This window comes from Vulpes lagopus, chromosome 2 (assembly GCF_018345385.1).
Source record: "Vulpes lagopus strain Blue_001 chromosome 2, ASM1834538v1, whole genome shotgun sequence".
Classification (NCBI taxonomy): Eukaryota; Metazoa; Chordata; class Mammalia; order Carnivora; family Canidae; genus Vulpes; species Vulpes lagopus.
In genome coordinates, this window is record NC_054825.1 from 57105561 (window position 1) to 57121316 (window position 15756).

A 15756-nucleotide genomic window follows, 5' to 3' on the forward strand; every position below is an offset into this window, starting at 1 on the left:
CATGATCCCAGGGTCCTGAGATCAAGCCTCTCAGTGGGGGGTCTGCTGCTTCTTCTCCCTCTGCCCCTCTTCCCATGCTATGTCTCTCACTGTCTCTCTGTCTCTCAAGATGAATAAATAAAATCTCAAAAAAAAAAAAGTACTCCCACAAGCAGAGCTGTTCAACCATGGAATTAGCTTTCTGGCCACAGGAAGAAGAAGAGCAGAAACAGAGTCATTTGCTTTCAAGTCCTGTAGACTAGATTCCTTCATCAGGGGGTAGAGTTTGGTCTGGAATTTGAACTCTAAAGTTCTTCAGACTTCCAGGTTCGTGTCATTCCATTGTGATCATCTGTTCTTTCTGCCTGCCCATTTTCGTTTATCCTTCTTTTCTGGACCCCCTTCTACCATCAGCCAATGTGGTTTGCAACCTTGTGGACTCATGCTGGACTCCTCTCCTGCTCCAGGATAGATATATGTTCTCATTCTGGCCACTGTAACTAATCCAAGGAGGGGCATGACTCAAGTTCGTGTGATGAGAGAAGCCTCAGAATTTTGGTGGTTCCATTAGGAATAGAAGAGCTCTCTTCTGGCCAGAGTTGCCGAGCCAGAAGATGTAGACCTGAGACTTTCAGGGGCCATCTTGCCCTCTTGAGAGAGAAGCCTGAAGAGGAAGCAGAGCAGAGAGATGGTGACTTGCATGTTTGCTGGCAGTGATTGGGAACCTGAACTGAGCCATACCCAAAGCTAGACACCGCCCCCCCACCACTGGACTTTGAGCCAGGGCATTCCTACTTTTCTCAGGCTGGTTTGAATTGGACATGACTCAGTAATTCATTAAGACTAAAATCCATCCCAGAGACCCAACGTCCCTAACTTTTTTGAATAAACACCTCCTAGTGCCTTTTTCCAAGGAGATTATGGCTAGTTTCACTTATACTATTTACATTAAGTGTTTAAAAGTGTTAGCTTTGCACAGTGGCAGTATCATAGCCAATGAAGTTTATCCAAGGTGCAATTATTGCTAAGTTAAAAGTGTTGTTTTATGTGGTTTGTTTTGTTAGCATTTTGAATTTTTAGGCAATTTTTGGCATCACAGTGCTGTTATAAATTAAGGTTCTGGTTTGCAGTTTTCACTCACATGACATCCATAATAGAGTTTTCATATTTTGGGATGTAGGTAATCACACTTTCCCACCTAGACGACTAAGGTGATATATATGTTTACCTTTGGAAAGTACGTAGAGAATTTTGCTATGGCAAGTATTCCAAGTCTTTTTCATCTTGATCACTAATACAAGATTTATGTTTGCACTCACAGAATATGACAAGCTAATAAATTAGACTTGCTGACAACCCTTCAATAAAGGAACTATTTTTCTACAGTTAACAGTCCTTTTTAGATCTTAATAAGCTTATTTAGTGTTAATCATCTTGTCATTGGCAAAACTGTCTCCTAAAGAATAGAAACTCTAATGAAGATTACCCATATTAAAAATGCCTTTCTTCTTAGGCATAATTCTTTAAGTGAAACACATACACGAAATCAACATACTATACAGGCAGTGCTTACTTTTTATGGCAGCAAAGAAGTGTAAAATTAACTGAGCAAGTCATTCTTAATAACCATGAGAAAAAATTACAATTGTTTTTGTGACCTTTAAAAATTTGTGTCAAAACAGTAAAATCTGTCTTACTGTTGCTTGCAAATGTATAAAGAGAGTTTAAAAATGTAAAACTAATACTTAGTGTATTATAATTTAAAACATTAGAAACATAGGGAATTAAACTGTTTCCTTGCAAAAAACTGATCAAAAGTAGTTGAAACAGTGCTTGCCTTCTTTTTATCACATACCTTATGAGGTGGAGCAAACATCTTTTCTATGCATTGGTGAATTGTTAAACTTCTTTCTGAGTTTGGGTCAGCTTCCAGCATTTTCTCCTTCGTACTTTTAATGATATAAAATATCTCCAAGAGTTCCTTATGTGTGAGTTTTTGTTGGTGTCACTTCCTCTGGGACTTCATCTTTTTCATCATAAACAAAATGGAAGGGGGGTGTCTGCCGAAATCCTGCCTATAAATGAAGTCTAGGACTCTGCCAGCATTGAATAAATAGACCTACTTAAGCTACATAGACAGTCATTTTGAAACCTAGCATCAGGATCCAGCTCAGTGTTAGAAATTATAGTGCTTTCCTGCATTTTCAGTATTTCTTATTTAGATCATGTTTTATTTTATTGTATGCTCACATGTTCCTCATTATTCTCTGAGTTAGGCTTGGCAGAAACAATTATCCCCACTTTAGAAATAAAGCAAATGAAGCCCCAAATAATGAAATTGTGGCAGCAATTAACAGGATGTTAACCAGCCCTATTTTCTCTTCTTGGGCTCAGAGCTAAACTACATTTCCCAGCCCCTTATAAGTAAGTAGAGCCATGTGACTAGTTCTTACCAAATGAATGTGAGAGAAGGAATGTGTCATTTATGGGCCAGGACAATTAAGTGGGGGTGAGGCTTCTCCATTCATTCCTTCCTTCCCCTCCTACAGTGACCTGTGAGGATAGTGGAACCACAGTGGAAAGAGCCTGGGTCTCCGCCTGGGTCACTTTTTGGAGGAAATCCATCCAACCTACTTTGTACTGTGATATAAGTGACAAATCCTCGTTTGTCATGTTAAGCCCCTGAGATGGTAGCTAGAGCCTTTTGTCATGAGGTCTACCCTAACTAATTCAGAAGTAGTTAAGTGATCTGTTCAAAGTCACACAGCTTGTCAGTAACAAAGGCAGATCATGAAAACAAGCCTCTCAAATCCTGTGGTATGTATAAAGGCCTGACTGTTCTAGTGGTCTAAGGAGTTGACAGATCTTGTGAAGAGGTGGTTGTAAGTTAGCAAAATAAATACAGGCCCTGCTTTTCTAAACCTACCCATCTAGAGCTCCTCATGGTGACTATTCTTGGTAGGTGGTGAATGCATCCTTTGTATTTGGTCCACATCAAATACATCAAGAGATTACAACTATAACTGTATTGTAAATTAGCAAAGATACTTAGGGTCTGTTGGATTTCCTCTGTCCATCGGAAGGAAGTGAAGTGTTTTGTTTTTTTTTTTAACCAGAAAATGCAATTCAAAGGCCAACAAATGAGAGTAAACTTTGTCATTGTAGCCATCCTGTCTTCAAGATCTTCAAGTCTCCAAGATCACATCTCAAGGCTGCTTTTAGGAAGCACTTCTATGTGGATCTTGTTACATTTCATAGGGATGAGGCATAGGTTCTCTATCCTTTAGGACAGTAGAGGAAGGAAAGGAAAAAATGCCATTTCAGAAAGGAAGGGTCTGGTCATAATAATACTGCCCTTCATTATTTTTATTTTTCAAAATCAGCTCTTGGTTTACACTGGAACTTATAACAATATGGAATTGGGAGAACTGATTTCAACCAGGATATTAACTTCTCACTGAAAAAAATTAGAAAAAAAATAGAAATTTGGAGAAGCTACATTATTTAACATGACACCAATGGCATTAAATAAATTATCGGTTCAGTGTAGTCAGAAGTAGCTTTGGGAAAATATTTATCCTAGTCTTGTGAAGACTATGGCAGGCTGCACAATGGGAAAGCTGGTCTTTGAAAATATATTTATTGCTTGGCACTTGACTTGCTCACAATCAGCATGATCCAGCATAAGACAGGGCACACACAATCTCAAGTGGTTGTGATTGAAGTGTTAACAGGTCAATAACAATTGTTTGAAAAGTCTAAAGGTGTTTTCCCAAATGCCATTTGTCAGAATGTTACAGAGTTCTTCTCCCCACTCCCCTGCAAACTCTCCTTTTTCATAATTTCTACCCTAGAGGCAAACTTGTTGGTCATCAATAGTAACATTTTAAAGAGTTGTCAAAAGCACTTTCAGAAGCATTAATTCGAAGTTTGCTAAGTAAGCAATCAACTTTTAACCACTATCTCTTCAACCACTTTTTCCCCTTGTTTAAAAAATATGTACTATATATTGAATACTTACATATATTTGTATCAACAACACACAACAACAGTGGAGTGAACACCCATTTATAAACATTACTAGTATCCCCCAAAGTCCCTACTGCCATCCACCTTCCTCCCCACATAAGAAACCTTTATCCTAAATTGGTTTTTATTATTCCCTATGGATGTAGCCCTGAATTTTATATGTATTTATCCCTAAATAATATAATTATATAGTTTGAATTTGCACTTTTTTGCATTTAGTATCAATGTAATTATATTGTATATATTCGTTTGCTTCCTCTCCTCCACTATGTTATTTTATGTACCTGAGATTCAACCTATGGATGCATGTAGCTCCTATATTGGTTTGAACTGTATGAATTTGCCACAATTTATTTATCCGTTGCTATTGATGTATAATTGGGTAGTCTCTGTTCTTTCTTAAAGCAGTATATAGCTATAAACTCTGCTGTGTGCATCTCACACTACACACATGCAAGAGATAACTTGGAGCAATAGATCTTATACTTCAGTGTGTGTTTGCATTGACTGGAGCACCTACAAAAATCCCCAGACTTGATCGCCAAGGATTCTGGCAAAAAATCCTGAGGTGGAGTCCAGGCTTCTGCATCTTTTCAATCTCGCCATTGATTCTGAGACATGTGGTCCACTGACTTTCCCTTTGAGAACCACTGCTTGATGTACATACCTAGAGATAGACGGCTGTATTGTAGAGTATGCATATGTGTAACTACTTTGAAATTCAAAATTAGGTTCTAAAGTGGTTATGCCTCTGATCACCAAAAAAAGTGTAACAGTTTTCACTGTTTCACATCCTTGCCAGCATCTCAGCATTGTTCATGTTTGCTAATCCTGTGGGGTTTCGTTGTGGTTTTCATTTATTTCTAATTATTCATGAGATTAGGCATCTATTCATGTTGTTTTACTTGACATCCTTGTTTCTTCTTTTCCTAAGTACTGTCCAAAACTTTTTCCTCGTTTTCTGTTGAGTTATCCTTTTCTTATTGATGTATAGGACAGATTTCTCCTCTTAGTCAGAAATGTGATGGAAGAAGGCAGAAGAGATGAGATATGAGGAAGACTCCACCACCATTGCTGGCTTTGAAGATGAAGGGGCCCACAATCCAGAGAATGTGGAGTGACTGGCCTTTCGAAGCTGAGGACAACTCTAGCCCAACAGCCAGCAAAGAAATGGGAACCTCACTCCTGTAACTGCATGGAACTATATGCTGCCAATAACATGCATGAGCCAGGGATCACATTCTCCCTGAGAGCTTCATAATAAGAATAGCAATCCTGCCACCTTGGTTTTAGCCTGGTAAGACCCATATAGACTTCTGACCTATAAAACTGTAAGATAATAAATTGTGTTTGGGGTAAGCTGCTAAGTTGGTGTTAATTTGTTATGGCAGCAATAGGAAACTAATACAAAAAGAATGTGAGCTTTCCAGTTGAGTGCAGTGTTTCATATTTATCCACCAGATGAAGTTTCTTAATTATGTTTAGATCTACTATACTCTTACTAATTATCTGTCTTATGAATAATTGAGAAAGATACAGGTGGATTTTTCTGTTTCTCTTTGTAGCTCTGTCAATTTATACTTTATGTGTTTGAAAGCCATTTTATTAAGAATATAGTTATTAAAATTGTTGTAGTTAGTAACTTCCATATTTTAATCCACCCAGAAAATCTTTGTAATTTAACTGGACAGTTTAGTCTTTTAAATTTATCAAGATTTGTGAGATGTTTGAGTTCATATATTGCTCCCTCATTTTGTGTTTTTCTTTGTCCTTCCTATTGTGTTTATCTTTTTTCTCCTTTCCTGCCTTTCTTTCAGGTTTGATTGTATTTGTTTTTCCCTAATTCTCTTTTCCCTCTCTCCAAGTTGGAAGTTTTATACTTGCTATGTTTTTACTGACTTCCTTAAACATATAAGTAATTAATGTTTTTAAATAAAAAGTAAGTACATTTATACTTTATAGAGTACATTTTCACCTACTTTTACCTATATATTTATCATTTTCTGTGCTCACATTTTTTCCTGGAACATCCAACTTTCATTTGTGTTCATTTTTCCTCTGTCTGCCTGAAGAATATCACTTAGAATTTCCTTTAATGCTGGTATTTTGATGGAAAACTCTGATTTTGCTCATCTGAAAGTATCTTTGCTCCTGGAAGATAATTTTATTGGGTATAAAATTCTATTTTAAAAATCATCTTTTTCCTCTCAGGACAGTAGGTTGTTTCCTTGTCTTCTGGATTGTATTGTGGCTGTAGAAAAATCAGCTGTCAGCCCCAGTGACATTCCTTTACAGATGAATCATCTTTTTTCTGTAGCTGCTTTTAGTATCATCTTTTCCTCAGTGTTTTGAGGTGTTTTGGGGTCTTGGAATTGAAGATTAGTGTCATTTGTCAGTTCTGAAATTTCTCATCCGTTATCTTCAGAATCTCTCTTACGTTTTCTTTCACCTCTTTCTGTAATCCTGGTGACACATAAGTAAGACATCTTCACTCCATATTCCATATAACTTCTCTGTAATATTTTCATCACTTCTCAATTGTTTTTGATCTGTGTGGCATTGTGAATAATTTCTTCAGCTCTGTCACTGCTAGTTCTCTCTTGAGCTGTGTTTTTTCCATTGAGTTTTTATTCCAGTTATTTGATATCTTATTTGTAGATATTCCATTTGGTTCTTTTTTCAAATCTATTTATCATTTTTAAGATTCCAGGTCCTTTATTCGAATTAAATAGTTTAAAACATAATTATTTTTATTTTGCATCTGAAATTCCAGTATTCTCATGATTGATATTTCAATAGCTATCTGTAACATCTTGTTTCTTTACTGATGATAATGATATTATCATTTTACTATGAACTTCAATTTCATAGATATTTCGAAAGCCTTGGTTTTGAGTATGTTCTTCTCTAGAGGGTTTAGCATTTGCTCATCCAAATTCCTTACACCATGTTAAACTAAATTTTTGGACTGACTTTTTCAGAATATTCTGAAACTGTGATTTGTGGTGAAAATCTGTATGTGGGCCTATCTGTGGTTATAAAAAGTTTTGTTTCCCCCCTTCCCATTGCCAAGGTCAGGAAAGGCAATTTTCTTTTAGTCCTCCTCTGTCCCCCTCTGCAGGTGTTTAGTTCACTGTTCCTCTTACGATATAACTCTTAAGAATCCCAGATATATGCAGGGATCTCCTACTCAACTGTTGACCTTGCATGGGCTGTAAGTTTTATCTTCTGTCTCCCTTCACCTGTACAATTGTTAAAATGGAAGCTCAAAGTCACCAGAATTCATCAGAAGCTCTCCAGAATGAAAGTTGACCTCGTTGCTCTGCAGATTCCTACTTCCACTATATTTTTGTCATCTGAGGATTCCTTATTTTATTTCCAGCTCAATAATGGATTTCTAAAGGAGTTTTTTATAGTTTATCCAAGGAGTTCTATTTGGGGTTTCTAGTCCACCATATTGTTGGAAGGAAATTTCCTCAAAAAACCTATTATATTCATTTACCCTCTTAAGATTTATTGCTAAGCACCCAGCATTTAAAGAATAATAAAACCCAGTCTCTGCTTTGAAAAAGATGGCAGTGTTGGGGGCTGGGTTCTCTGGGATTTCTTATCTGAATTAATAATGTTTCCTGCATTTACTTTATGTGAGAACATATAGCCAGTATATTCTCAAAGAATATAGTAGTTCTGTAATATGAATGCATAAGTGTTTGTTGAATGAATGCACAAATTAAATATTAATTGACTAATGAAACAAGTTAGCCTTAGTTGTGTTTCACTAAAGTCTTTTTTTTCCTGAGCCTAGTGCAGTTCAGGAAATACAGAAGAGAAGCCTTACCCACGAGACTGAATGGTAGCCATGCTCACAACCCCTGCAGCATTTCCGCTTTGTTTTGTTTTTCTCAGATAGGTTTTGTTAGTTGTCTGTGGCACAGTCCTAATGAGAACTGAGAGGCATCAGTACATAACATATGTTGAACTATTCCAGTTGGATCTAATACATCACGTTCAGTAACAACTCCTTCAGTCTCCTAATCGCTTCCTGATTCTGTCATAGACTTCTCTGCCAAGTGAAGATAACGTCTCATGACAGGCAGACATGCTGTGGCAGGGGGGCTGAGGGGAAGACAAACCTAGCATTTCTAACTCATGCTTGGAAACACAGGTAATCATTCATTTCCATGCAATTGCTTATCGTGTAGAAACATTTTAAATTTAGTCTTGATGATTCTGATGGACAGGAGCTGTTGGAAGGACCTGAGGAATAATTAATCTAATACAATGGTACCAGCAAAATGAATATTTTATATCACTGTCAAGCCACATAGAACCATTCTGTAGCTGATGGGTAATTTGGGTTGGGCACAAGTTGAAACCCTTCTTCACTGAAACAAGAGATTCTTCCTTTATCTCAAATATAATTATCCATTTAAATGTCATGGGTCAATTTATTAACACTTTATTCATTGGGGTATAACCTTTATTAGGCTTTATTGCTACCAGAAATTATATCCTACACAAATACAATAGAGATTTAAATGTTCTGGAGAATGAGCTGATGGTTCCTGCCTTTATGGTGTCGCTCAGTAATGGACCTTGACCAGCAGAAGATTTGATAAGTATAAAATATTACTGCTTGATGCTAATTTGGTTCCTTTTTAATGACTGATAATCCTTGTCGATTTAGTGTGATCGTCACAATCCAGTACTGTTTCCCACCCTGGATGTGACTGTAACAGGAGCCATTAAGTGTGTGTCTGCATAATAAAATTAGTCAGGGAAGCTATGTACATTGTTTCCAGGCCTTTGGATTTCCATTATAGTAGTGAGGCTTGTTGAAGTGAAAAGTCTGCCATCAGCTCAACCAAGTCCCTGGCTCCTTGGATGATATGCAAAGGACTGATGATGACTATGTTAAGAAATCAGTTCTTAGAGTCCTCATAAATTCATCATGTATAAATAGGAGCTGTAGATTTTGAGCTAGCAGAGATGGTTTGGTTGCTGATTTGCCTAACAAAGCTTTACACAGCTCCAAAGCTTAAATACATAATCAGTCTTTCACAGCTAAAATTTTAAAGGGAGAAGCCTCTCTTCAGTTTGGAGATTTATCACTCCTTTGGAAGGTTGCTGTATTATAAAGAAGTTGGAATTGCTTGACATCTTTGAAAATAATTTAAATGTATGATCTGATCCCACTGCGCCCTTGTAGGGATTTCTGAGACTTGAGAGGAAGGCAGAGATAAGGACCTCATCACTATGTAAAGGCACTGAAATAAATAAGTGCATCTGCCCTGTTCCCCTTCCCGGTCCCCCAGCTTATATGGGATCAAGTTCAGATTCCTTTCTTCTAAAGCTGCTCTCACGTGAGTGCCCGGGAACTACCTCCCTACAGCCTGGAGCCTGCCAGGAGAAAAGTGGAGACTGTATCAAAGAAGGACCTGTTTTGCTTCTGAATTAAGTAGCCCTCCTTTTAACAGGCCAGAAATTTATGTTCTAAATGTTCAGAAAGTCTGGATGGAGAGCGAGAAGGTAATCAAATGTAAAGGCAACATTGGGACCTTCCTAACAGAGGACTTGTTGATGATATTATTGTGTGGCATTAGCGAAAGGTTTTTTTGTTTGCTAAGCCCTCTGGAGTCATTAAAACTTGGGTTATTAGAAATGAGAATGCTTGTTCAGCATTAGAGTATAGAGCAAGCAACCCTTCATTTTTTAACACTAAGTGTTATAGTAAACCAACAGTTCATGGTTTAAAAAATAAAAAAATAAATTAAAAACAAATAGAAAACATAATGTCTGTATAGTAAGTGTCTATTATCATCTCTCCTCTGCAGGGTTGCTTTTTGATTACAGAATATTAAGCAAATCAGAACACGAGGTTTGTTCCATGGTAGAGATGTGGACTTGGCACCCTTTGTCCATCGGGAAGCTCCATTCTTCCTGGCTGTATTCCAGCCTCTTTCTTCCTACCTTGACCAGCATTGTCTCCCTAGACAGAGCCAAGAGCTTGCACCCCTGCCAGCAGCCTCTAGAAAGTAGTAGTGTTGATGGTCTTTGGAAAAGTATTGTAGAAGGTAACCCAAGAGCAGCCTGCCTCTTCTCTATCCCACCCAGAAATGGGCAGTGGCAGACCCGAGGGGATGATGGGCACTTCTGTGAGGCTTGAAGAGGACACATTTTCCCCAAGCCAGAGTAACCCCTACAAGGGTGACCTTAATTTCTGAACACTGTGTCTTGTAGACTTCTCATGAATATAACAAAGGCTAGACTTTTTAAAAAAATCAAATAAAAATGATGGCTCATCATTTGCCATCTTAATGCCTACAGCTGTTCTTTTCTGTTTGTCCATTTCTAGATTATAAACTCCATTAGAGGGATGTCTTGTTCTCTTTTGTGTCTTTAGCCCCTGATTGTGATTAAGCATGCAATATTTGTTGACTGATCAGTTGCTTTCTCCAGCCTATCTGAAATCTGCCCATCCTTAAAATCCCTGATCAGGTCCTCCATAAAGACTTCTCAAATAATGTCACAGTGTAGCAGTGCCTCAGAATGCATAACACTTATAGTGTACATCACTGATTAGGCAATTGGTCAGGAAATTACATATAGCATCTTTACTATTTGTGTTTGTGTTTTATTTTGCCACTTATAGTTTTGTGGAGGTAGGCATCTCGTCTAACTAGATTGCAAAATTCTTGAGAAGGCCGTTATCATTTTGTGGTGCCCCATAGTTATAGTGCTCTCTTAGATCAGTGCTTGGAGCATTATAAATATCTAATAAATGTTAACTATCAGCTAATAGTGCCTAGCCCAACACCTCTCATATAATAAGCATGCACTGATTGTATACTGATTGATGAATGAGCTGATGACGGGAAATCTTATGAAGACATCACTCAGTATATGCCAACCATTGCCTGTTATATGCACACACACACACCCTTCCTTCTAGGGTATCTGCCCCACCTCCTGTCCTTAATGTTTCATTAGTCATTTCTCAAAGTGATCCTACCCTTCTGGTCATAGTTGACCCGACCAGAGTTGGTCATCTAACTCTAGGTTAGCCCATTATTGGGCAAGTCCATGATCAAAATGATGAGTCACGGGATCCCTGGGTGGCGCAGCGGTTTGGCGCCTGCCTTTGGCCCAGGGCGCGATCCTGGAGACCCGGGATCGAATCCCACATCGGGCTTCCGGTGCATGGAGCCTGCTTCTCCCTCTGCCTGTGTCTCTGCCTCTCTCTCTCTCTGTATGACTATCATAAATAAATAATAATAATAAAAAAAAATTTTAAAAAAAAATGATGAGTCAGGATAATCAGTTCCCTGTCATTTAGATAGGGAAAAAAGAGTCCTAAGTGGGTGTCAGTGGGTATTAAAGCTGAAGAAATGTTTGAGAAGTGACAGCATTTGGGTGGACTAGAGTAGCCATGAGCCATGTGGCTCAAAGTGATAAGAGGGCAAAGAAAGCCAGTCAGTACAATAAGGAAAACTAAGCAAGGCTGAGAAAGAAGCAGATGCCAAGGCAGCCAGAAACTGATCCTTTAGAATCCTGTTGTTTCTAGTCCCAGTTCCAATTTAATTCCAGAACTCACACTTATTAGTATGGCTGCTATGTTTTTTTTATAAAAAAGAAAGAAAACAACAGATGTTGGGGAGGATATAGGAATATTGGGATGCCGATGTGAATTTAAAATGATAGAACCACTGGGTCACCTGTCTGGCTCTATTGGTAGAGTACATGACTCTTAATCTCAGGGTCATGAGTTCAAGCCCCACATTGGGTATAGAGCCTAATTAAAGAAAGAAAGAAAGAAAGAAAGAAAGAAAGAAAGAAAGAAAGAAAGAAAGAAAGAAAGAAAGAAAGAAAGAAAGAAAGAGAAAGAAAGAAAGAAAGAAAGAGAAAGAAAGAAAGAAAGAAAAGAAAAGAAAAAAAGAAAGAAAGAAAGAAAAGAAAACACTAAAAAATAAAAATAAAATGGTACAACTAGCATGAAAAATAGTATGTCAGTTTCTCCAAAAATTAAACATAGAATTACTGTATGATCCATCAATTCCACTTCTGAATTTATACACAAAAGAGGTGAAAGCAGAGAAAAGATACTCATACACCCTGTTCATAGCATTATTGACAATAGCCAAAGGTGGAAACAATCCAGGTGTCCTTCTGCAGATAAATGGATCAAGAAAATGTGTTCTACACATACATGGAACATTATTACTCAGCTAAAAAGGAAGGAAACTCTGACATATGCTACAACCTTGAAGACGTTTTCTAGTTGAAATAGGCCAGTCACAAAGAGACGAATATTATCTGATTCCACCTCTGTGAAGTACCTAGGGGAGTCAAATTTATAGAGATGGAAAGTAGATTGGTTGTTAGGGCCAGGGGAGTTATTGCTGTAATGGATATAGAGTCTTAGTTAGACTAAGATGAGAGCATTGTGGAGATGGATGGTGGTGATGGTTGTACAACAGTGACAATGTGCTTAATGCCACTGAACTGCATACTTAAGAAGGGGTTAAGGTGATAAACTTTATGGTATGTGTATTTTACCACAGGTTTTTTTTTAAACTTTGGTTTTGGGTAACTTGAGTTGGAATCATAAAATTGTGCCAATTTTGTGGATGTGAAGCATCCATTTTCCTGAAGATAAGAACAGAGATTCCCTCAAGCAAGTAACATCAATGGGATGAGGGGATGGAGGGAGATGTAATGAGTATCTGAGAGGAGGAGACCAGGACAGAAATGGTGGAGACAGGAAGTGAACCCAAGATGGCCTTAGCAGTGAGAGGTCGAGGATATTCCCCTCTGGTGCCTTACTGTTATCTTCCTTCTCCTCTCCTTTGGTCTCCATCTTGGTGTGCTTGCTTGCCTCTTTTCTATTAGTTTTTTATTCCATCTCAGAGCTTCTGCTCATTCATGGCTTTAGTTTCCTTGTAACTTTGGACCTTCATGGTCCAGAATGACCACTGGCTCTTCTGACCTCTAGACTGGAGAAGTAGAGCATTTTAATCACCAAATTCTTTAATTCCACCTTGGTTAAAATGATAGTAGAATCCATTTGCCATTGCTTATAATGATCTTTAACAGAGTACTTTAAGTGAGGAACTGGTTGACACAAGAGATTTTCAGAATGCAAAGTGCTGCAATAGCCATTATCTTTTGTTTAAAAAATAAGAAGACGGGTCAATATTTACATATCAATTCTCATAAAATTTAAGCTAAATCCATACTGATTTTCTATATTTTGTAATTTTAGAAGTTTTGATCTATATTTTTAAACTGTGAAGACCAAAGGACTTAGTTGTAATATTCAGAGGTTTGCTTTAGTAGTTCTGAGGAACACCAACTTATAACCTTGAGGCTATAAATATTTGTTAGGAAAAACCACATTTATTAGAATGTTTGTTGTACAGAATTGAATTGTCCACTTGAAGTTACAAACTATGTTTACTCACCAAACCTGTGTAATTAACCAATGAACAAGACCTCATTCATTTAACTATAATTAAGTCAAAAACTACAAGTGGCTTTGCAAATTTCTCGAGAGTTAGGAACATTTTTAAAGGCATTTGCCCTTGCAAAAAGTTATTTTGTGAGAAGATTGAAAAGCAACTCTAGTAGATAGCCTTGTAAAATGGTTCCCAGTGACCTCAGCTTCCCCTGTGTAATACCCTTCCTTTGAGTATCGTCTAGACCCAGTGACCTACTTGTAATGAATACAATGTGGCAAAAGTGAAAAGATGTTGTAATGGGATTTTTGCTGTGTGGACTTGGGTTAGCTACAGTCCCCAATTATTGAATCAGATACTAATCTAGCTGTTGCAGTGAAAGTATTAAATGTGATTAAAGTCCACAACCAGTTGATTTTAAGTAGAAGAGATTACCCTACATAAGCTGGAGAGATGAGCTTCAATCTGTTGAAAGGCCTTCAGCAGAGCTGAGGCTTCCTGAAGAAGAAGTTCAGCCTGTGGATTGCAGCTCAGCCCATACCCAAGAGTCCAGCCTGTCCATCATGATGCCCTGCCCTATACCTCTTGCATTTCCAGCTCCCACAACCCCATAAGCACTTCCTTGTGATGAGTCTCTTAATATATGTCTTCTACTGGTTCTGCTTCCCTGGTGGAACCCTGACTGACACAGATCCCACTTCAGAGACTAATTTAAGAAAACTGACTTTCCTCTTGCTCGCCCTCTGTCCCTGACCCTTCTCACATACTTTTTCTGATGGAAGGGGCCAACTGCAAGGAACTGAGAGTGGTCTCTAGCCGAGAGCCAGCAAGGAGCTGAGGTCCACAGTCCAACAGTCCATAAGAACTGAATCCTGCAAACATGAGTGAGCTGAGAAGCGGATCCTGCCCCAGATGAGCCTTGGGATGACTATGGCCTCCACCAATACCTAGACTGCAATCTCACGAGAGGACCCAGTGAAGTCATGCCTGGAACTATAAGAAAAAGTATTATTTGTTGTTGTTTAAAGCCACTGAGTTTGGGGATAACTTGTTATGCTACAATGAATAACTAAGACATATAGACTCTAACAAATTAATTTTAAAGCATAGAGACAAATGTCATTCTAGATGAACTTTTAGCCACTGAGAGCATCTGATTTATTCCACGTTTCCTAATTCATTAGTCTACAATAGAAAAATTTAATTAGTCCAATGCCTCTAAAGAGGGACCTAATAACAGGCTACCTAGTAGACCCAAATATAGCCATTAGCTGTCTTTGGTTCAAGTGCCCATTCATGGTCCAATCAGCTGTGGCTGATTGTGGGGAGAGGGTGGTTGGGATGTGGGGCTTTGTAATTCAACCAAAAGTTGATGTTCTGGCAAAGCTGTGGGGGCGACAATTTCCCTGAGAATTGATGAGCAGATCCAAAATCATAATTTACATGCCTAACTAAGAGCCAAGTCACAGAACTATAAATATATCCAGTCACTGGTGATATTCAAAATATTTAACTGTTTGGTAAGGGCACCAACCTTTCCAAATGATCACTCAGCCACTTAGAACGGAGGCCAGCTGTATGCCTTCCTGGTGTGTGCAAAGGTATATCAAGCCTGATATAAACCCCAAGTACCTTTACACGTATTTATTTTCTTTAAGTATTTAGATGCCAGAATTGCTAAAAGAGCAGAATATAGGTCTGTTGAGCAAATGAAGTATACAATATCAAAAGAAGAGACAAATATTAAATGACAGTATCTCAGCCAGGGCCTCCCTTCCTTTCTCCTTACAGGTGAACTTTCACACCATGAAATATTTCACTAAGACTTGCAGAGTCAGAACCAAGCTCTCAAAATCCTCTAGTGAGTCTTTGTGACAGGTCATAGAGGTCACTTCTTTATCATGGTCAAGATTATGTGGTTACTCATCTTTTCATGGTGTTCTTGGCGTCTTTCAAAAATGGAACCAACACTGATGGACTCAGTAATCCCACTATCTAGCAAATAGCTGTCCTTTCTTCATTTTATAGACAGGGACAGGGTTGTAGATTAGACTATTATTTGGCAAATATTTACTTCCTCCTTCACTTTCAGTTTCCTGGAAAGAATATATTATGCTGCCCCTTTGATCCTGAGCTTGACTCTATGACTTGCTATGGTCTCATGATAAGCAGAGTGTACCACTCTGTCTCTTGACTTGGGTTTAGCCATCCATGTGATTTGCCAATGGGAAATTGGATGAAGATACAAGACTTGAAACAAGTTGCATTTCACCATAGAAAGAAGGTGCCTTGA

At 38.2% G+C, this 15756-nt stretch overlaps 1 non-coding gene across 1 annotated transcript; it reads left to right on the forward strand.

The window, feature by feature from the left end:
• Positions 1-946: 946 nt before the first annotated feature.
• On the forward strand, positions 947-1085 carry LOC121486060. The gene has a single exon (XR_005986520.1). It is a non-coding gene; the product is annotated as a U4 spliceosomal RNA (small nuclear RNA).
• The last annotated feature ends 14671 nt before the right edge of the window (positions 1086-15756 follow it).